The sequence below is a fragment of the Aedes aegypti genome, chromosome 1, assembly GCF_002204515.2.
Source record: "Aedes aegypti strain LVP_AGWG chromosome 1, AaegL5.0 Primary Assembly, whole genome shotgun sequence".
Classification (NCBI taxonomy): domain Eukaryota; kingdom Metazoa; phylum Arthropoda; class Insecta; order Diptera; family Culicidae; genus Aedes; species Aedes aegypti.
Window position 1 is genome coordinate 90,124,749 of NC_035107.1, and position 22,629 is coordinate 90,147,377.

General features: G+C 37.8%; 1 protein-coding gene across 1 annotated transcript in view; it reads left to right on the forward strand.

Moving 5' to 3' along the window:
• The first annotated feature begins 9,863 nt into the window (after nucleotides 1–9,863).
• LOC5574983 (Y+L amino acid transporter 2) overlaps nucleotides 9,864–22,629 on the forward strand; it is a 29,761-nt gene continuing 16,995 nt past the window's right edge. The window contains exon 1 of the mRNA XM_001655406.2: nucleotides 9,864–10,244. The gene's annotated coding sequence lies outside the window, so the exon portion shown is untranslated. The remainder of the gene's footprint in view (nucleotides 10,245–22,629) is intronic.

Consider the following 22,629-nt stretch of genomic DNA (forward strand, 5'->3'; position numbering starts at 1 on the left):
ACACGCTAAATTTCTTTCATTGCTTTTCTTGTTTTTCCCTAACTTATTTTCCACACAGAGAAACAGGTAGTGCTTCGTGAAGCCCAAGCAGGACAGTTCGGTTTTGCGTCGTCCGATTGATTTTGCTGACGGATTCGCGCGTATTTTCGTTGCCGGAGAATTTTTTCCCCTGTTTTGGAGCGTCTTGCTGGGTAGTGCTTTGTGAAGCCCAAGCAGGACAGTTCGGTTTGCATTCGTCCGATTGATTTTGCTGACGGATTCGCGCGTATTTTCGTTGCCGGAGAATTTTTTTCCTCTGTTTTGAAGCGTCTTGCTGGGTAGTGCTTCGTGAAGCCCAAGCAGGACAGTTCGGTTTTGCGTCGTCCGATTGATTTTGCTGACGGATTCGCGCGTATTTTCGTTGCCGGAGAATTTTTTTCCCCTGTTTTGGAGCGTCTTGTTGGGTAGTGCTTTGTGAAGCCCAAGCAGGACAGTTCGGTTTTGCGTCGTCCGATTGATTTTGCTGACGGATTCGCGCGTATTTTCGTTGCCGGAGAATTCTCGCGTAACTTTTCAAAACGGCCTATCTAACAATTGGGTCCTAAAATGTTTAATGAATTCTTGTTTTTATTTAATAATACGAAAGAGCATGTTCTTGCAACTACTTTAGCATTTTTTCTAACTCAAATAACGGCTATAACATTTTTAAACTTCAATTTTAAAAATGATTCCAAATATGAACCTTGACACTTGTGATCATGTTTGACATTCACAGTTTCGACAAAAATGCCACAGGGCATATAGTTTTAACACTGGGGTTGTTCCTATCTGACATTTCAGCAGGGACACGGAAAACAAAATATACCCAAAATTTGAGTTTAAACCAAAGGGTGGGACAAAATCTCAAAAATCATATAAAAATGTTTTTTGGATCTAAACAAATGAAAATCATTTAAAAATTGACTAAACATGTATTTTTGCCCTAAACTTAAGCGTTTGATGCTAAAATTGGGACAGGGCTTTAGGACCCAATTCGCACATTTCGAGTAAATCGAGCTTGAAGGTTGTGAAAATATATTCTGAAACTGTATCAAAATGAAACAATTTTTCCCCACTGTGTTGCTTGTAGAGGGAAGCAGTGTAATAGAGTTCAACGTATGAAATGAAATTTTGTCAATTTATTTGGAAATTACACTGAAATCTATAAAAACATCAGATAGGACGTTTTGACCAAAAATATGTACATAGGATAAATCACATAGGTCGTTCTGTTTTAACAATTGTTACATTGGACATTCATTTCTGTCATTTTGTTTCAGTAACATCGGATATTTTGATTTGAGCACACAAGAATCATGTTTTATTTCATTTTGTATCCACGTGCGTTGAACTGCTTCAACATTCAAGTTGAACTGCTCATTTTGTTGCGGTGTGATAATCGCAGGCACCAGCTGTGCTTTGTTTTTATTCATTTGAAGAAGAGACGAATGACCTTCGGGTTAAAGTCTCTCACGAACAACACCAATTTGATTCATTCAATGCCACGCCGTCACTTTTTCCCCCCCGTCTATGTGTCCAATGTAACAACAGAAGGAGGGGAAACGTTGAGCTGTATTTGGGACTTTTTGCTTTCTCACTGTTTCTCTCTCAATATCCCCCCGTTTCAATGCTGGTTTCGCCCACACTTGTTCGTGTGTGAGTTACCCACTGCACGACGGGTGGTGACGACTGTGTTGCATTCGGCACCAGCCGTCGGCGCAAACAAGAAATAGCGGTGGGAAATGATGACGATGACGGCGCCGTCGATTGTGTTGTAGGAAACCAATGCCAAACAAATACATACAGCTTCTCCGCTCTTCGGTGAATGATTGCTCTGCAAATATATGTGCGCAAGTCGCGCATGCACGTTGCTCGTATTGCTGCCGTGAAACATATGAATCGGATTGATACAATAAGATCATGATGCTGAATATCATTTCCCTCAATGCACTCAATACGCTGATAATCGATATTTTGTTGCGGTGTGCTAATCGGAGACACCAGCTGTGCTTTGTTTTGATTCATTCAATCCCACGACGTCACTTCTTCCCATCCGTCTATGTGTCCTATGTAACAGCAGAAGGAGGGGAAACGTTGAGCTGTATGTAGGACATTTTGCTCTCTCACTGATTCTCCCTCAATTTTCCCCCCGTTTTTATGACGGTTTCGCCCACATGATCATGTGAGAGTTTCCCACTGCATGACGTGGTGGTGGTGACGGCTGTGTTGCAATCAGCACCAGCTGTCGGTTGAAACAAGAAATTGTCCGTCCATCTTGTTGTAGGAACTCGAGAAACGAGCCCACGTTTAACAAATGCATACAGCTTCTCCAAAGACAAATTAAAGACCTTCATGTCCCTTGCAAATGCGCAAAATTTTATGGCTCATACGGTAATCTAGAATGCCGTGAAAAGTGTACTGCGATGTGTCAAACTTGGGTACCTTTTGCACTACCGAGGGACCAAATGCAGTACTAGAAGTGGTACCCAATCTGAGCTCGAGTGCGACGGACCTGGCTTCTCCTCTCTTCGGTGATTGATCGCTCTGCAAATATGTGTGAGCAAGTCGCGCATGTACATTGCTCGTGTTGCTGCCGGGAAGCATATTTATATGCTTGTTCGACCATGCATCTGAATCAGATTGATACAGTGACATCATGATGCTCAATCTTGTGCTCAATATCATTCCCCTATATGCACGCAATGCGCTAATAATATGAAAAGAGATGTTGCAGCTGATCCAATCCAGCGAAACGATAAAACATGGTTTGGCAAAAAGACCAAAATACAGTTTTGTGTAACTCATTCTCTTTTTGTCACTTGAGCGTTTTCAATTTTGCGAGGCAGTGCGACTCTGAAAATATCGACTGAAATGATTGAGAAGCAGTTATTATGGCATTCTATGCATCTAAGTAGTGTCTCAGACACGCTTCTACAAATCATTCTACCTTTTAAACTCCATTCCAAAGCTTTATTCAGGAATGTCCAATGTAACATTAGAATCGTGTTTATTCATAAATGTTACATAGGACATGTGGTTGGTTCTCTGATCAAAGGTCCAATGTAACAATTGATTAAAAGCGATGCAGTTTTGAACATTGGTCATTTTGTTAAGCTTTGAATAGATTAATTTGTTGTTAATATATCAGAACGAGTGTTCTAGTGTGCTGCTAAGTGGTGCAACGCAAATGATTTGCAATGATAATCTCGATTTGTTTACATTTGTTACTTAGGACGTTTTGAAAAGTTACGCGAGCATTTTTTTTTCCCTGTTTTGGAGCGTCTTGCTGGGTAGTGCTTTGTGAAGCCCAAGCAGGACAGTTCGGTTTTGCGTCGTCCGATTGAATTTGCTGACGGATTCGCGCGTATTTTCGTTGCCGGAGATTTTTTTTTTCCCCTGTTTTGGAGCGCCTTGCTGGGTAGTGCTTTGTGAAGCCCAAGCAGGACAGTTCGATTTTGCGTCGTCCGATTGATTTTGCTGACGGATTCGCGCGTATTTTCGTTGCCGGAGAATTTTTTCCCCTGTTTTGGAGCGCCTTGCTGGGTAGTGCTTTATGAAGCCCAAGCAGGACAGTTCGGTTTTGCGTCGTCCGATTGATTTTGCTGACGGATTCGCGCGTATTTTCATCGCCGGAGTTATGATAACATATTTTTTCTTAAAAGCGTAACTTTTATGTAATATTAAAACAAACTTTGTATGGTTCGTCACTATAAGGGCTCATTCACAAATTTCATAACGCTGAAGGGGGTGGGTGGGTGTCCTCATGATGTTACGGTTCATACAAAATTTGTAGAATACTCATACAAAAAGCGTAACGAGGGGGTGGGTGGGTGTCAAAAATGCCCATTTTCGGCGTTATGAAATAAATGAATGAACCCTAAGTGTCGGCATTATGCTATTTTCTTATACAACTTCAATATACATATATTTTTCTCTTTTTGACATTATTAAAAATTATCTCTTGAATAGACCATTTCCGTCAGACCTTACCCCCTATTTTTATATTTTTCTTCGAAAGACGATTATTTTTAATGATTATTGACGCTTTCAGATCTAATTTATATGCACTCCTGATTTTATTGTAAATTTTTGAAAATTCGAGAATTTTCCACATTTTGAGTAGTGCGGCACAGTTGTTTCAACCCTGTGGGTAAACAAAGTGGAGATTTTCCCACAACTTTCAAAACCCCTGCGCTGAGTGTTTGTAGATATGACGAAATGTCAATGTCAAATCAAGCACACGAGACGACACGACAAAATGGAGAAATCTGAGAGAAATCTGAGGTCCGATGGGCAAGCTTCGTTGTAAATGAAGCCCATCCTTTACTATTGTACTTATAACAAAAACTTTTACCGGAAGACGACTGCTAATAGACCGTTTTAAGCTTAGCAAGTGATGGAATTCTCCTTGGAAGCATTTCTGCAACGTAGCGGAACGTTTTCTACAAGAGGGGCATATTGGCCGGTTTGTTTTGAAACGTCAAGAATTGGACCGTTTGCAGATTTTTCGGGGAGACCTACGAGAGTGGTAAAATGGGGAAGTATGTATAATCCATTGGTCATATGGTTCCGGAACACCTTGACGACATAAGCAGCAGATATCAAACGGTAGGGTAAACAGGTATAGGCCCCCCTAAGGAAAAACTGCTCTATCGCAGTGGCAAATCCATTACTTATACAGTTTTTGGTGTCAAAGTGTTATTTACTTAGTTAATCATGCTTTGCATGCAACTTTCTCTTGCCAGGTAGCTTCTAAAGCGAGTACAAGACGTTATCTGCAAACGGTCCAATTCTTGACGTTTCAAAACAAACCGGCCAATATGCCCCTCTTGTAGAAAACGTTCCGCAGCGTTGCAGAAATGCTTCCAAGGAGAATTCCATCACTTGCTAAGCTTAAAACGGTCTATTAGCAGTCGTCTTCCGGTAAAAGTTTTTGTTATAAGTACAATAGTAAAGGATGGGCTTCATTTACAACGAAGCTTGCCCATCGGACCTCAGATTTCTCTCAGATTTCTCCATTTTGTCGTGTCGTCTCGTGTGCTTGATTTGACATTGACATTTCGTCATATCTACAAACACTCAGCGCAGGGATTTTGAAAGTTGTGGGAAAATCTCCACTTTGTTTACCCACAGGGTTGAAACAACTGTGCCGCACTACTCAAAATGTGGAAAATTCTCGAATTTTCAAAAATTTACAATAAAATCAGGAGTGCATATAAATTAGATCTGAAAGCGTCAATAATCATTAAAAATAATCGTCTTTCGAAGAAAAATATAAAAATAGGGGGTAATGTCTGACGGAAATGGTCTATTGTTCGACATTGTGAATGTTGACGTATTTTCTAAAACTTCTACCATATCGAGACAAAATGCACAGTAATACTCATATGTAATTTTCAAACAAACTATGTATGGTTCGTCACTACAAGTGTTGGCATTATTCCTGTTTCATTTAAGTTAAAATATATACATGCAATGTTCAGTTTTCGTCATTAATAAAAACGTCTTTTGAATTGTTCGACATTATAGATGTTGACGTATTTTTTCCAAAAACTTTTCGAGACAAAAATACAAAACTAGCTTTAAATACAAGTCGTATATTTCCCCCTTGTCCATGGATCGCATCACCGACCAGAGGTGACTCCCAGATCTTTTCCTCCCTCACTAATAAACACCCTTCCCGTGGTGGTTGTGGAGATGCAGAGGTATTCTCGGTATCTAGAATCAACAATCATTACACCCTAACATTCCTTCCCCATCCCAACTGACTGTAAGGACTTGGCCGGCGCCGTTATTGATCAATAATATTAGATCTGCTAAAATTGCACTTCGAGAGTAAGCGGAAACTCCCATCCCTTATTCATTTGGATCGTAGTGCAATTCTTACCAGTTCCGATCAATCGCGGAGTAGCAACCATTGACATGTACAGTCAGTCTATGCTATGCTATGCTATGCTAACTTATTTTCCACACAGAGAAACAAAACTTCCCAAACGCAGAGCTGCCAGATGATTTGATAGAAAATCTGTATCTTCCAGGTTAGAAAATCTGTGTACCATACAAAAAATCTGTGTCCATACAAAAATTGCTGAAAGAAAATCTGTGTGCCATACAAATTGAATCTGTGTCAGAATAAAAAATATCTGTGTAATACAGATAAATCTGTATATGTGGCAGCCCTGCCCAAACGTGAGTTCCATCGTGAGTTTCAAACGTGCACGCTAAGAAAATATTATACTAAATTGATTAAATACCATTCTAAAATCATATTTGTCTACACTCAAGATAAAAGCTCCCTTAAATATATGTGCAATTGCATATACAGAGCTCAATTTTTGATTTTCATTAGATTTATTTGCCCCACATACTCACCATATTCTCATCGAATACTTTCTATCTAGGTCATATTAAAGGTATGTGTAGAATTTACTTATGTGTATCCCATACCACATGGTATAAACGAAGATGGCCGCCGAAGAAGAATTACATCGTTTTCTATTGATAACTTAAAGGTATTTATTTGAATATAAATCATATAAAAAAATTGTTTGAAATGATAATTCATCAACACATGTCGTCTTTGCAGGTGTGGAAATACTTTCCCATCAACTATCACAACTGGAAGATGCTCTGGCGAGTTTTAGCAGTTAGCATGTAGAAAAGGATTAGACTTTGGCGAGAGCAAATTAAACGAGGTGACGTAAAAATGTAAAACAAACATGCTTATGGTCTGTGCATCAATCTGTGCTTATAGTATATGTGCATCAATGTTCGAAATATATCTGATTCACAAAACAAAATTGTGTACCATGTGTTTTATGAATGAAAAAACATTGTAAACATCTTAATAAGGTAGATCAATATATTCCATTGAGGCATCCCCTGAAAAGTATGTACCTAGTCCATGAATTATATGTGCATACATCATTCTTTCAATGGGGATAAAGACTGGCGTTAACTCATTGATTTCGCACATACTTTGCATATGCAAACCCCCATTGCAAAAATACATGTAGGTTTGCACATGAATCAAATGGAGACATTATCTTGAGTGTATTCACTCATTGCAATGCATTTTAGCATATTAATATTGGCTAGTATAAACGTATTTTATTTTGATGAATGATTTTTTGGAAATTATGCGTTTGATGCTTAAAGTTCAAAAATCCAGTGCTTTGAATAAAATTAGCATTTTTTCTTCTTTTACAGTTAACAAAGGCCAGACAAAATAAAAGAATGTGCATTTTTGCATGTAACTAATTTATTATCACATAAATCATGTACAGTCATCTCTCCCTTACTCGATATTGAAGGGACCATCGAGTTAGGGAAGTATCGAGTTACAGAACAACCAGTGCAACTGCGATCCAAGGGACCATCGAGTTAGCCATGAAAACAAACTTTCACAATGGTTCTCTAACTCGATATCGAGATATGGAATATCGAGTAAGGGAGAGTTAACTGTAGTTCTCTCCGTTTTTTGCTATCCATAGTTGATGCTTTCTCAAATCTGTTCATTTTTGTTCCGCACACGACGACTGGAGTGGATTAGGCCCATTTTTAAATGATCTGGAAAAATTTGGCAAAATGATGATGAGATTCCGAAATAAATACGACAAACGAACTTATACCATTTCCTGAGGCAGCTTTTCGGGGAAGAATATCCTTTGAGGATGCTGTTTTTGATGTGAGCCAAATGTGGCACAATCGCGGAAAGACCGGTGTTGTGTTGGCGATGAATGATGTATTCCCGACATAATACATTACTGCTTTTCTCTCCAGAGTTTCACTTGAAATCCATAAACAAAGAAAGTCGAATTGTCACGACACTTGGATTAAAAAGATAAACTTGCTTGAACACGATGTGATGTTGATACCGAACTGAACAAAATGGCACTTTATTTTGAATAAGTCCCAAGCGTAGCGTGATTCGCTGCATAAGCACATAACAAAATAAATCGTGGATAAGCATGATAAGGTATAAAATATAATAATTCGGCGATTAACTTTTAAGCTTCTCAAAGGTTAAAAGAACAAAATATTGGAAAACTAATATTTCATACACTAACTAGTATTTTCGTTTTTCTCCATGTGAGTTGCGTACGGGAAGGAAATTTTGAGTTCTTGGCAATGAATGAAATATAATCGCGGAAATGAGACGAACATCCACTGAAATAAAATCTCCATTATATTTTATGTGCAGTAAGGGCATAACGCTGAGGGTGGGTGTCGTCACAATGTTACATATCATACAGAATTTGTAGAATATTCATTCAAAAAGCGTTACTAGGGGGTGGGTGGGTGTCAAAACTGGTTATTTTCAGCTTTATTAAATATGTGAATGAACCCTAACCAGATAGATGTTGAATTTTTGCCTCAAATTTGATTTTATGTGCCCGCATATAAACTTAAGTTGATAACAATTAAATACAATTAAATACAATGTCAATGCACATAATCTTCACTTGCGTTCTAATGCATTATAAAGGTCATATGAGCCATAAAATTTTGGGCAACTGCAAGGGACATCGAGGTTTTTAATCTGTCTTTGATCAGATGGTTATAACCTGTTTATGTTTCAAATTGAATTCTAGAACCATTCTGCATCATCCTGCTAGCACAATTTGCGATTTTGAAGTTAATTGTTTAAACATTTGATTTCATTCACAAATTTCATAAAACCGAAAATGGCCATTTTTGATATCCACCTACTTACTCGTAACGATTTCTGTATGAATGCTCAACAAATTTTGTATAAGCTGTTACATCTCAAGAACACCCACGCACCCCCTTCAGCGTTATGACCGGTGAGCTGATCATAAGTACTGTGCAAAAGGATAGGACAAGAATGATTCCGCTACCGAAATTACTTGAGCTGTACACTGCTGAGAAGTAGAGCTGATTTCATAACGACGGTAACGTCTGCTGTGCAAATCAAATGGAGCTGTCACTTTTCCGTATGGAAAAATGTGCCGCTCAATCTTGGCTGTAACATTTTCATGATGCCCACCCACCCCCTTTAGCGTTAAGGCATTTGTGAATGGGCCCATACATTATATGGTATCCCATATATTGTACGGGAAAGTAATGGTTTATTCCATATACCGTATGGTTCGTTTTTATCCGGGCAGCAAGGCCGAAATGCGAGCAACAAACAAGAGACGAAAGGATTATTATTATTATTATAGCTTTATTAAGGAGATTTTCAGCCCTAGGAGACGAAAGGAAAGAGGCTTGGAATGCACTCGGCCAGATGACGTAATCGTACGAGCAAGAGAACAAAGACCTCCTTTTAATTGTAAAATTAATTAATTAATTATTGTAAAATTAATTAATAAAAATTTTTAATAGTAAAACAACCATGAAAAAAACATTAAAATTACTCTCGTGAGAACTTGGTCATTGTGACGTGGCTAAGTGATCTCACGAAATATAGCTTAGTCTAATGAGAGTGAGAAGTCTCGTTTTGTCATTATCGCAAGTCGGTCATGATACTAACAGCCCTGGAGGTCAGTGTAGAAAATTTCTTGACAATTACTTTCGCAGAAATCTTTACTTTTCTTGAGCGGAACAGCATATTACTTTACGTTTTTGGCTCCATTTCAGTCAACGTGTATCCTTTCTCAAGCCAACTTTCGTCCCACAAGCTAACCCATGAGCTTTCGTAAACAAAAATATTCCGGCTGTCAAAAAAGTGCAACGCGCACCGGTACTGATGCCTTTTTTTCTTTTTTGCATCGATACCGTTCGCTTGTGTTGGTCGCCGAGGAGACGTCGAGACGGAACAAAAAAGAAAGCAGAAAATGCAAAACAACACACCCCTCTCCGGTCCTCCCGCACCCACTCTTTAAACCACAGCAGCTGCAAAACGGACAGTCAGAAAGAAACAGCGAAGCAAAAGACCAATCAGAAAATAATCGTCCTTTCGCTTCTTCGGTGTTTCATTTCGTTCGCAACCGCTCGAGTGGACGGCCGCAAAATAGAAAAGAAAACTGTCTTCTTCGGTGAAACGTGTGTGGAGAAGTGCGGCGCATTTAGAAAGAAGAAACGCGCTCACTAATTTCTTGTGCTTGTGCGATTTTTTTCGGGACGTGATCAATTCCGGGTGTTGAGAAAAAAAATGTGCTAATACTGTTCCATAGTGATCGAATACTCTGAATCGAAGTGCTGTTTGTTCAAGTGCAGGGAGATCGAATCGTTGACGACGTAGCAGATTCTTTGACCAGGTGAGTTTTTTATACTAGGGGAAAAGAGTAGAAACATCGTGGAAAATTTCACCAAGGGGTTTTCCACGAAGGAACATAACCTCAAACGTTTGGATAGAATGGTCTCGGAGAAGGGGAATTCGATAGGGGTTAAGCATATACAAATCCGTAAAGGAAATTGGATTAGGATTTAAATTTATCATATGAACAAGTAAGGGGCGGTCCATTAATTACGTAAGACAATTTTGGCAGTTTTTAGACCCCCCCTCCCCCCATAGTAAGATTTTTTGTATGAAAATTTCAAAATAATTTGTTTGGCGCGTAAGAAATCTCGAACCCCCCCTCCCCCCATAAACCCTTACGTAATTAATGGACGGCCCCTAAGGCGTATTTTGTTATACTGCACAAGGGGTTTCTGCTTGTCCTAACTGATGTTCATTTGCTTTTGTTATCAGAAAGCTTTCAAAATACTCATTTCTTAGATTATATTGTTACAACAACAGTTTAGAACCCATTCTAATGAAATATTCTATCGTAGTTGCATCAGCTACTCCCGGAATTAGAGTAGGTTGATTCCCACGCAAGGCAGAGGATGGGTGGCTTTTAACAATCTGGTCTGTCGCCTACCTTTGTGATTTCCTTTTTCTTCCGAAGGGGGAGATTATTGAACTCCCATTGCTTGTGCGTCACTCATCACCATACGTATTTTGCTGACGTTGAATGCATTGGCTGCAATTGCAACTGCCATTGCTTGAGATAACTATAATTACGCACTGTTCCCCTCAACCGTCACTTGGGCCAATCTTTTGCATCAGACAACCAGAAGCAACAATGTTGCCTCTGGAAGGTGCTTATTTTATAAGCTGTGTCATCAGTTCAATATATGCTAGGTACTGATGGTCGATTCAATTGACTGTGTTCAAAAGGTTCGAATTTGATATCAAATGTGATGTGTGATGATAATAGTGCTGCGGTAAAAGTTGGCCTGTCAGTTTTCTATTAATAATCTTGAACACACGCGCTCGGTGCTTATCGTCCGACGTTCGGCATGCTGTTGGAATGACTATCACAGGAAAAGATTCGATTGAGTGACAATGTTGCGTATTGAAAAGATGGAATTGATGGCCTGTTAAAATCTATGTAGCAGAGTTATTTCCGTTATTTCAGACCTGTGTTGATGCATTAGACCGGAAATGAAAATTCCCTTCCAGAACAGTGGTAATCTACTAGAGCATGGATTCAATCCGACTTCTTCACAAATGTCAGCATCGTGTTTGTGATATATATCGTTATGTATTTCTGTTATTATATTGTCAGGTTACGAACTCGTCTAACATTTTGTTTTTTAATTATTATTAGAGAGATTTTCAGCCAGAGGCTGGTTCATCTCTGCCGTCTAACATAACTTCATAAGAAGACGTTTCATCCTAAACAAAATAGCGTTCAGACTCCCTCGGAAACTTCTTTCTACAAATTTTCCAGTCAATTTTTGTATATCTTCAGGATTTTTTCTAAAGAATCCTCCAGAAAGTCCTCATAAATTATTCAAGAGTTTCCTCCAGGAATTTATCCAGATTTTTTTTTTCAAGAGTTTCTTCAAGGTATTTTCCATGATTTTTTCTAGGGATTCCTCAGGAATACCTCCGATTATTTTTCGTCTAAAAATGCTTGCAGATAATCGCATTTACTTTGAGTCTATCATATTCTGAATTAATCTTTATTTAATTAATTGCGACTGTTAGTGGAATCACTCTTTTCAGAGTTGATACTGAAGAGCAAGTCTCGGAGTTGGTAAACATAAACTGCTACTGTTTGGGAACTGGTGCTTAACCTTCCTTCCGAGTGGATTGTATTTGGTGGCTATACGATAGCGGTTCCTTTTGGTGGCTGAGGTGGACGTCTGGTGGATTTAATGGGCGTCGGTTGACTGATTCTTGAGCACCTTGGTGGGTTTTTCCCTTTTGGTTTCATCCACAAAACTCAACACATCAATTTAACCTTCACACAATTTATTTACAATAGTCCATTACACATTACATAACAAGTTTATTTAACACCCAAACTACATTTATTACTCTAAATATTTAACATATAATTGGGATTAGGTTCAGGATTGTTTCTCGGCTCCGTTCGAGCTTTATGCCGATGCATTTCATATTAAACTTCGGTTATTGGGTGCGTGATACGAACCGTTTCGTCATCGGCCTTCCGTTGCCTTCCATTCACCACCAGTGACGATCTATGCTGCACCGAGGGATTCGTCGATGTGACACGACACTCGAACAGCTACGGTGCTACCACTGGATTACTCCCTTCTTATTTCTGGAGTGCCATGTACGGTTCGAATCTTGATGGCATTCTAATTATTCGCTTTGGACGGATTTGTACCTATAGAGTAATTGAATGTATAGTTTCTGATAAAAGTTTACCAACCCCTCTACTAGCAGCTTCATTTTTTGCGATATTGTTTTGTTTCTCGATATTTTTGCACCATTTTTTCTCATGTTCTCAAAAAACTTTTCTAATTTTCGAATCTGTGTTTGATATTGACCATTGGTCATTTGGATCCAGAGATGTTCCAAAATTCCTTGGGGGACTGACGCGTAGCTATAACCCACGTAAATTTGTCTGGCTACAGGTTATTTTCGTTTTCATATATCCACTCTACGGATATTCGATTGAAGTTTATTCGAAGCATTATCTGAAAGATGATAAGGGCAGTGGGGGCAATGGGATCACACGGGGCAATATGAACCATCCTTAAATTGACCTTACTAACTGGTTTGATTGTCTCTTGGCTATATGAGCTTTCAGATAATGCTTCGAATATACTTCACAGTTAATACCGTTTCAAAATACATATGTTACTGAAGTGCTAATATTCCCGAAAATATATTTTTTTTTCTCAAACATTGAAATTGTTATAATACAGGTATGTTCCGTTTTTGTCACGCTCCGTTACGGAATGAACTCAAGGTATTCTTTCCTATAAGTAGAAGCGGTAACCTTTAGAGCAAAGACGTTGTAATAAAGCTCAAACTTCATATTACATCTATTAACATTCTGACCAAAAGGAAAACTATAACCGTTAAGGAATCGCAAAATCATATTTATTGATTGAATCAAATTTCACTACGAACGATCTAAAAGTTTCTCACAGCCCTCAGTCATCAATAGTAAGCATGTATCTGATGAAAACGCGTACTTTCCTGTTAAGACTGCCATTTTCTATTGATATTTGCAAAAAAAAATATCTAAGAAAATTATTCCGTTTTTGTCAACTGAAAATAGCCGATAGTGTTGATAAAAACGGACAGGCCCGGATTTGGGGGGGGTTGCCAAGTGGGCAAATGCCCCGGGCCCCCCGATGAAGCGGGCCCCCGAGAATTGAAAAAAAATGAAACACAATTAAACAAATTGTTTTTTACGCTAACGATTTTAAATTGAAAATACAAATCCGATGCGATCTCTTACAGAGATATTATGACATGAGATTATTTTAGTTTAAAATTAGTAGAAAATTCAATGCGAATATTGTCTGTATTTTTAAGTATCGATGAAAAACCTTCTATTCGTATCAAGGTTATACAATAAACTACAAAATTCTTCTCGGGTTAATAACAGCAAACTGTTACAAATTTCTAGATAAATACTGTCAAAATTACAGTGCTATATGTCCTGGAATGATCATAGAAAGACGAAGATACTCAGTAATTCATAGATTTTCCAGATTTTACTTTCAGAGTACTGAACCTATTAATCTATCAAATATATCTGAGATTCTACCGGAATTTAGATATTTCAATAATTTAGAATGAATATTCTCATGGTTTTGTTAAAATATTGCAATTTTACTAAGAGCTTAGAATTTTCAAAAAATTTTGACACAAATTTACAGAATTCATTAAATATTGCAAAACACTGAAAGCTTAGAATTCACCATAATTTTTACGCAAATCTACAGAATTTAAATTCAATTATATTTTTCCCGATCTCTAAATTACTAGCCTAAGTGGATTTATGTAATTTGGCTATGGTCTTTGTAAGATTTCCGCTCGAGGGCTACTTGCAAAGACTATAGCTGTATCTGCAAGTTGTCTAAGCGTGAAAAGTTTTTCCATACTGTTGTCTATTTTTAGAACATTGAAATAATAAAGCAAGGAACTAAGACTTCAGTCTTGGAGAAGGCTCATATAGCTAATTCTGGAAGTTGTTAATCGACCGATATTGAAGCTTATGTGCTTCTCTGAAAGCTATTGCTTCTGTTCCACAAAGACTAGTTGATTATCTGGTTAAAGAAACGCTAGACAATCGTTTTTTTCTTTACCGTGACGAAAACCAAATTATGCATTTAAAAACTATATAGTTTAGTCCAGTCGCGCTGGGATCATTCTGTGTTACAATAAAGGTAAGAAATCACAAAATTTCTAAACAATGAAATAAAATAGGTAATCGATTTGCATATTGCTTCAATAACGACTTTGCAAAACAGTCGTTCATGAAATGGAAAAATCTACAACTTTCGAAGTATTATATACAGATGATTTACTTTCAAAGAAGGAGATGTTGCTAAATTACAATTACAATCATAATTTTTTGGAGTTTTCTGAGTATCTTATTTTCATAATACTAAGCTTTCCTATGCCTTCCCGCTCATTTTGTATCAAGGGCCCCCGTGAAGAGATCTGACCCGAGCCCCCCGAAGTCCAAATCCGGTACTGCGTGGATCTAGTGATATAAAAATTGTTGGAAATCATACAAAGATCCGAAAATTCCATAATATTTTCTGCACTTCTATCGATTTTTCCTTAAAGTGGCCAAACTGCGCAGAATATGGAAAAGCGTTTTAAAAATGCGCGGAATTAGGCAATTTCCACAAGTGAACTATGTATATCAAAAAAATTTCATAGATATTCTCCGTCAATTGAATATTCAAGTGATTTGGATGTATATAACATCCTACATTATGGAAGCTTTTGAAAAAGCATGTCCTCTGCGGTCTGTGAAGACTACAAGAGGGACCCCATGGTAGAATTCCAATCTGACTAGGCTCATGAAACAATGTAGAAGGAGTTGGAACAGACGCCGTTCAGCTGGATCCAAATCGTTCAAGTCGGCTCGCAAGGCTTACAGGAAGGCTCTTCGGTCTGCTGAACGATCTGACTGGAAAAACTTTGATCAGTAAAGTATGTCGGACTCGATCTGGATTCTAAACTTTCTTGGACACCTCACATTGATTTCAGAGTTATAAAAGCTTGCATGGCCTTCGGTCAAACCTGGGGCCTCAAATCCAAGTATATCAAATAGATTTACACATCAGTTGTTCGACCAATATTGGCATGTGTACAGCATGGCCCATAAAAAAATGTGAAAATCGTCATAACATGTATCATGATAGTTTTTATATAGAAAATGTGAACTGTTACTTCCACCTTACCAGAGAAGAATTGGAAGCATACCTTCATATTTTATCATGCGGTCGTCGAGCTCAATATCTTTGTGATGAAAGGTTCTAAAACATCAACGATGGCGTGAGATTCCTCACTGGCTTTGTCTCCAGCATTCGCCCATATCAAATGATAAAATTGGTTCATAACTGGGTCTTTGGAGACTTAAACATATTTTCGAAAAAAACGGATTATTTTCGAGAGCCTAGGTTGAACCTTCATATAAGTATGATAAGCGGCTCTGTTTTACTCAAAACCTATGATCTAGTATTGATATAAGTTGTCTCTAACCGATGGAACAAATTTCATCATAAAAAAACTGTTATAGACCTCCGTATTCATTTTTTATTCTTAAAAAATAAAAAATAAAGGCATATCAGACATATAAGACGCAAATGCCATCAAAACTATGACCCTGGCAAAATATTTTATTGTGACCATGAAAAACACGTTCTCTAAGAAGTCCACCATCCTCTGATACCAAACAAACTAACATTTTCAACAATAAAGTGTGATTTTCGAAGGTGGAAAGTTTATCACCAGAGTATACGACAATCAGACGCTGTTTCTAACATTGACCGGACAAAGCTTTTAAACTCCTTTGTTTTATTAAATTATATATGACAGTAAGAAAAACAGGACAAAAATTGTCCTGAATAGCGAAGTTATGTCAGAATATACTACAATAATCAGATATTACATTCACTCGCAAAAACAATGAAAATTACGCTTGTGGATGCTATATTCACGTTCAAACAATTTTCGCATTTTTTATGGGCCATATTCTCGTGTATATTCTTGTGAGCTAAGGCTGAATCAGTTTTACTCACTTGGTAGAAACTGCACCGTTTTTCAGGCGGAAATATTTGCTCTTATGTGTGGAGTGCAATGAGCACTTTAACAGCACGTAATGGGCAAAGTCATATACTTAGGCTGCTATAAAAGATCTTGCCTCGACCAACTCAAGGTCGAATCTATCAAAGCAGAATTGCAGTCTCTTGGTTAGAGCGTTGACTGGCCACTGCGGATTCAACAATACCTGATAGTGTTCAATAAACACTAACGCAGTTATGATTTAATAGCTTTTATTGTGAACTGTTAATTTTTGTATCCTTATCTGAAAAATCCTTCAATTTAATTTGCTCAACGCCGGCTAATATTTTTTTTTATTGAACTTGCTGTTCTATTAGGAAATTCTCAATCAGCCTTTGCAGTATTACATAGCGGCACATATGGTGCCGACTGGTTAAATGGTCTGTATCTTCAAACTGTGGGAAACAAGCTTGATTCGTCATTCGGGTTCATCTGATGAGCTCATCGCTTGTAATTATTGAAGAGTAAGGCGTGACGTTCAATTGTAATGTGTATATGTAGGTATAAGCATATGGAACCAGACCAATTTTATTGCTATCTTCAACCGACGACTTGGCAGTTTCAATTCACTTCGTCGTGAGGGATTCCTCGAAGCTATTAGACTTAAAATGGGTTATTGGAAACTTCGTGTAAAAGTACATCTTACGGCAAATTTTCGGGCGGAATAATATCGACATAAGTCTTCTGCCCATGACGAATTGGGTACTAAAGTTTTTAATGAAATCTTGTTTTTATTTAATAACACGGAAGAGCATGTTAAAGCAACTACTTTTGGATTTTTTCTCGCTCAAATAACGGCTATATCATGTTTAAACTTCAATTTAAAAATTTGGTCCATAAATTAACCTTGACACTTTTGATCATGTTTGACGTTCGCTGAGTCGACAAAAACACCACAAGGGTTTTAGTTTTCACACTGGGGTTGTTCCTATCTGAGATTTCGGAAGAGACACGGAAAACACAGAAAATATACTCTATATTTGAGTTTAAGCCAAAGGGTATGACAAAGTCTAAAAAAATGTTTTTTGGACTTAAACCAACGGAAAACATTAGAAAACTAAGTAAACATGTGTTTTTGGCCTAAACTTAAGCGTTTGGCACTGAAATTGGGACGGGGCTTTAGGACCCTAATCATGAATGTGTTCAAGTAGTGCTTTACCCTACAATGGTGACAAATAAGACGACGACAAAAGATTAATTCAAAAATACGAATTGTTCTGAAACGATTGCCAACAAATGTGTCACTCAATTGCAAAACTATGATATTGATTGATTGATTGATAGTTCCTAGAAAACATAACCGAGTTTTTTATTACTTACAACAATTGGACATATAGGGTAAACAACTATTAGGGCACTTCCATCATTACTTTGGCATCGGGAATATTTCTCGGCCGGATAGCCTGAACATTCAAATTTTAATGCATATTGTAAATATGAACCCTATGGCTTTCAAAAAAGCATTCTATCGATGTGACTCAAAAGTGCCAAGAACAGGATAAGGACTCTATCAAATCGAGCTTACTATTTCAATTCCTTTTATCCTACACAGAAGAATACAAGAGAAATCGATTTTCTGTAATAAGCTTCCTCCAAACTTTTGTCGCGCCGACAATGGATTTTATATGGTTGTCGACGTACGATGCATGCGTGCACATAAATACAGTAAATGTACATTTTTAATTGGAGCACACACTTCGTTCCAGCCTTAGTTTTCACATGCTGGTAAATGGGACATATGAGAATTAACTGCCCTCTCTGTATCAGCTGTTACAATCTGTTTATTTGAAAAACTTCCAATTACGCCGGCGAGGTGCTTATTTTGGCTCACTCCAAGTGATTATTCCATTATCAACGCAACCGAACTACAAATTTCAACCCATCCCAGAATCGTACATAATCCATTATCAATCGGCAAGCGTAAATGTCTAGGTCATTCGTGCGAGGCTTCTTCCCGCGAGGTTGATTAGTTGTCTGAACGAACGAAAAATAACGGGCTACATTTATCAATTTAGAACGATTGACCGCTAAGGTCAAGATCACAACCGTTAAACAAGGTTCATTCTTTCCATTTAGTTATATTTTTCGCTGAATGACGATTCCTCTTTGAATGCATCAGCGATTCTCAGCTGTTTGTTTGTTTATTAGCTCCAATGACGCTTCCACAAACGGTCAGTTTCGAGTTTCGGTTTGTCTGTCGTTCCCACGCAAATTGTATTGTCTGATGGTCAACGGAATCACATCGCAGCACTGCATTTTTCTGGTTCAATATGCGCATCTATTTTCTTGTGCAGCCGTTCGAGGATTCTATATGACAATTGTGAACGCAAAACTTGGAAGGCGCCAAATATTTCACGGATATGGGTCACTGATTTGGAGTGATGAATGGACATCGATTATTTGGCGCAATGTTTGCTGCAAAAATTTCCTCTTTCGACAATGCTGGAATAAATAAGGCATAGGCGGTATATATGTATGATGATTAGCTGAATGACGATAATTGGACTTGTTGAAAGTTTCCAGTTCCTGGAAACGTGAGGAATTGAGACTTATTTCAAACAGTCCGATTTGCTTTCAGTGGATGTGTGATCGATCATTTCGATTAACACCTTCTACAGTTGACCAGTTCAATCTAGGAAATTACGAACTTCATTCGAATGAAACTAACTTGACTAGCACATATCACAGCAGTATGTCTAAAAACCTTAAGGTGAATGTAGAATGAATCCAAATCACTTTCAAGAACACAAATCTGATGAACCAGACAACCGTTTACGTTGAAAATTTGATCGATTGGTCTTACCTGACCCCACACTTCTTGACTATTCCTTGACATGAAGATTCCCAGTTTGATATACGTTTAAACGAAAGACCTCCACGTAAATCCAGTACTCTCCTCCAGATAACTGCTCGATTCCTGGCAGCCTTGATATACCTTTCACGAAACTGCGGCTTGATCCTTCTTGACTTCCAAAACTCAGCTTGAAGTTTTAGATCATTATCTTGAAAATAATAAGAAGTTTTACAGTGATTTATTAGAAAAAATTAAATGAATTTACATGGAATTGCGTCAGAAGTTTACACAAGGTTCCTTCCAAATTTTTTGGAGACATTTTTCAAAGATCCTTTCTAAATAAATCAGGCGGCCGTGTTTTGAATAATTGCTCTCTGAGTTTCCAAGGCTTTGTCAAAAATTTTCCTAACGAATCCGTCAAGAATTCTTGCGAAGATGTCTTCATTCCATAGGAATATCTATAGGTATTCCTTTCGAGATTTCGCCAATAATTTTGAGAGTTTCTCGAAATAATCCCAAGTAACACATTTTGTCATAAATGTGGTCAAAATACACCTTTCATACATCACCGCTGTTTTGGTTCGAATGTACAACACCAAATTTCATACACCTTTATAACCGAAAGAGCGCAGACGATGAAAGTTTTAAAACATCTTTCATAGTCCAATTGGATGTTTTACAATACCTATTTCATACTTCACATAGCATTCTGATTTGCTATATCAAAGTTATATCATACATCATAATAACCAAGAAGTTGTAATCAAGTTATCAAGACGTAATTTGTCGTATTAGAATACAAGTGCACATAGTGTATTAGATATCTGAATTGTTTTGACAGCTCAAAAACAAAAACAAATGAGATTAACCATTGACTTCAAGTGGTGCAAATAGCGTGGGGAAAAACAAATACCTTGCTGTATTAAATTTAGCTGGGATTTTTGTTATATCAAATTACGAGTTTCAAAATATAAAGTAATATTTGTGCACGTATGGTGTGTGTTTTTTATGTGCCGTTTTAGATTTCTGGTGTAACTGAGTGTTGTGCCCCTTGTTTATTGAAGCGCCATTTAAGAGATGCGGAATTGCAACTTGTGATCAGTGCAATTTATCCGATTGTGTGATTCTTTTTTTTTGGATGAACAAGCGATAAACATGGTGGATTCAATCAGATGCCAACAGGGTAGGTAAAAACTCTTCGTAATATTTATTGGATTAGATACCTAAAAAAATCAATTGGTTGATATGTTTTGATTCAATAGAATGTAGTATTTGAAAGACATCAAAAGTTTAAGCCGGGTCGAACACATTCCTGACCATCCGTACTGAAAACCGCAATTCTGCTATATGTAAATCGCTTGCAATGAAAGTTCTACAGTTATTGATTTTTCTGATCGGTGCTGTAACATGGCATGACTTTGGAAAGATGCCTGGAAGCAATTTTGTGTTTGGATGAAGTTTTAAATACGTATCGAGTACGTCTTCAAAACAACAAATAAAAAAGCTGTTCATTTCATTGAAAATGTCAAATATCGTCGTTGATGTGTAATGCTCGTTCTTATTGAAAAATATACATATGACGAACTTTCATTTGCGCACTATTTTCGTGTATATTTTCAATCATTTCTATCCTCCGCTTGCATTAACTATCAATTGACTTAATTGTTCGCCACAGGTTTTGTTTTGCTTCAAAGTTTCTGCATCCATCTGCGAAGAGAAACTGAGTTGTCAAAGAGACAAATGCTAAATATGTTTTTCGTATGACATATAAAAACATAATTATAACATCTCTATCAAAACAATGAAACAAATATGAACGAAATATGTATTCAAAAGCAACTTTATAACTAAATTTCCATCGACTGAAGTTTAGCAATGATGAGTGCTTTATTCAAGTAATATATACATTTGACATTCAGGAATATAACATAAACACTGTTCTTGTAAAACTTCGCCAGAACGGTTTTAAAACAGAAGATGTATTGGATTTTACCTTTAAAATTTGATTATAACATCATTTTCGAATAACTGACCGAGAAGATGTTTTCTGTGTTACTTGGGAATCCTTGGAAACAATTGTGAAGCCATACCTGGTAGATTGCTGGGCCTATTTTGGAAAAAGCTGTTAGAATCACAGAAAATCTGCATAAGAAGACTCGAACGATTTCTTGGAGGTTGTTTTGGAAGAATTCTAGTAGGAATCAAATGGACAAGATTGGACAATTATTTAGTCGAATCTGTGTAGGAAATGTGGAGGGAATCCCTGAGGGCGTTTCTGCAGCAATGCATGCGGAATATACTAGAGACATCAGCATTGGACTGCTGACGGATTTCCTGGATGGAACTCTAGACACATTGCTTGAGATATGTTTGGAGGATATTTTGTACGAGATTGTCTAGCACTCGACACTGCAGAAGTCTGTAAGTCGCAGACGAAATGGTCGGTGTTCAGACATACCGGACTAGGCGATATTTTGGACACTTGTTTTTAATTATGAATCGTGGTTTACGGCCAACCAGCCGAGTGGAAGTTTAACAACTACCGAAAAGCTAAACATTACATATAATTTGCAATTGGATTAGATGGACAAATTGATGTGAAGATTTGCGAAAAAGTTACACGTCTTCTCAGTGAGAATCGAACTCACGACTCCCCGATCTCTAGTTGGGGCGCGTTAACCACTACGCCATGAGAGGACTCATGAACGCATAAGTTAACCTGAATTCGATTTCAGCTCAATAATCACGTGGTCCTCTTTCGCAAAGTGCACCTCTTTCGGAAGAATTAGATGCCCATCCAAACACAACGCTTTCTATATATATCCAATGCCTAGCCCGAGAGCGCATTGTTTTTAAGTATAGGAATAGCACACTACACTAGCCAGCAACTGCGCTGGCTGAGGTTTCTATTGTGTGGGCTTCCAATTCGATTCTCACTGAGAAGACGTGTAACTTTTTCGCAAATCTTCACATCAATTTGTCCATCTAATCCAATTGCAAATTATATGTAATGTTTAGCTTTTCGGTAGTTGTTAAACTTCCACTCGGCTGGTTGGCCGTAAACCACGATTCATAATTAAAAACAAGTATTTATCGAGCAACGGACTCATGTTCCGTAACCGGTCGTTTGAGAACGTCGCGACCCATTGGAAGCCCACACAATAGAAACCTCAGCCAGCGCAGTTGCTGGCTAGTGTAGTGTGCTATTCCTATACTTAAAAACAATGCGCTCTCGGGCTAGGCATTGGATATATATAGAAAGCGTTGTGTTTGGATGGGCATCTAATTCTTC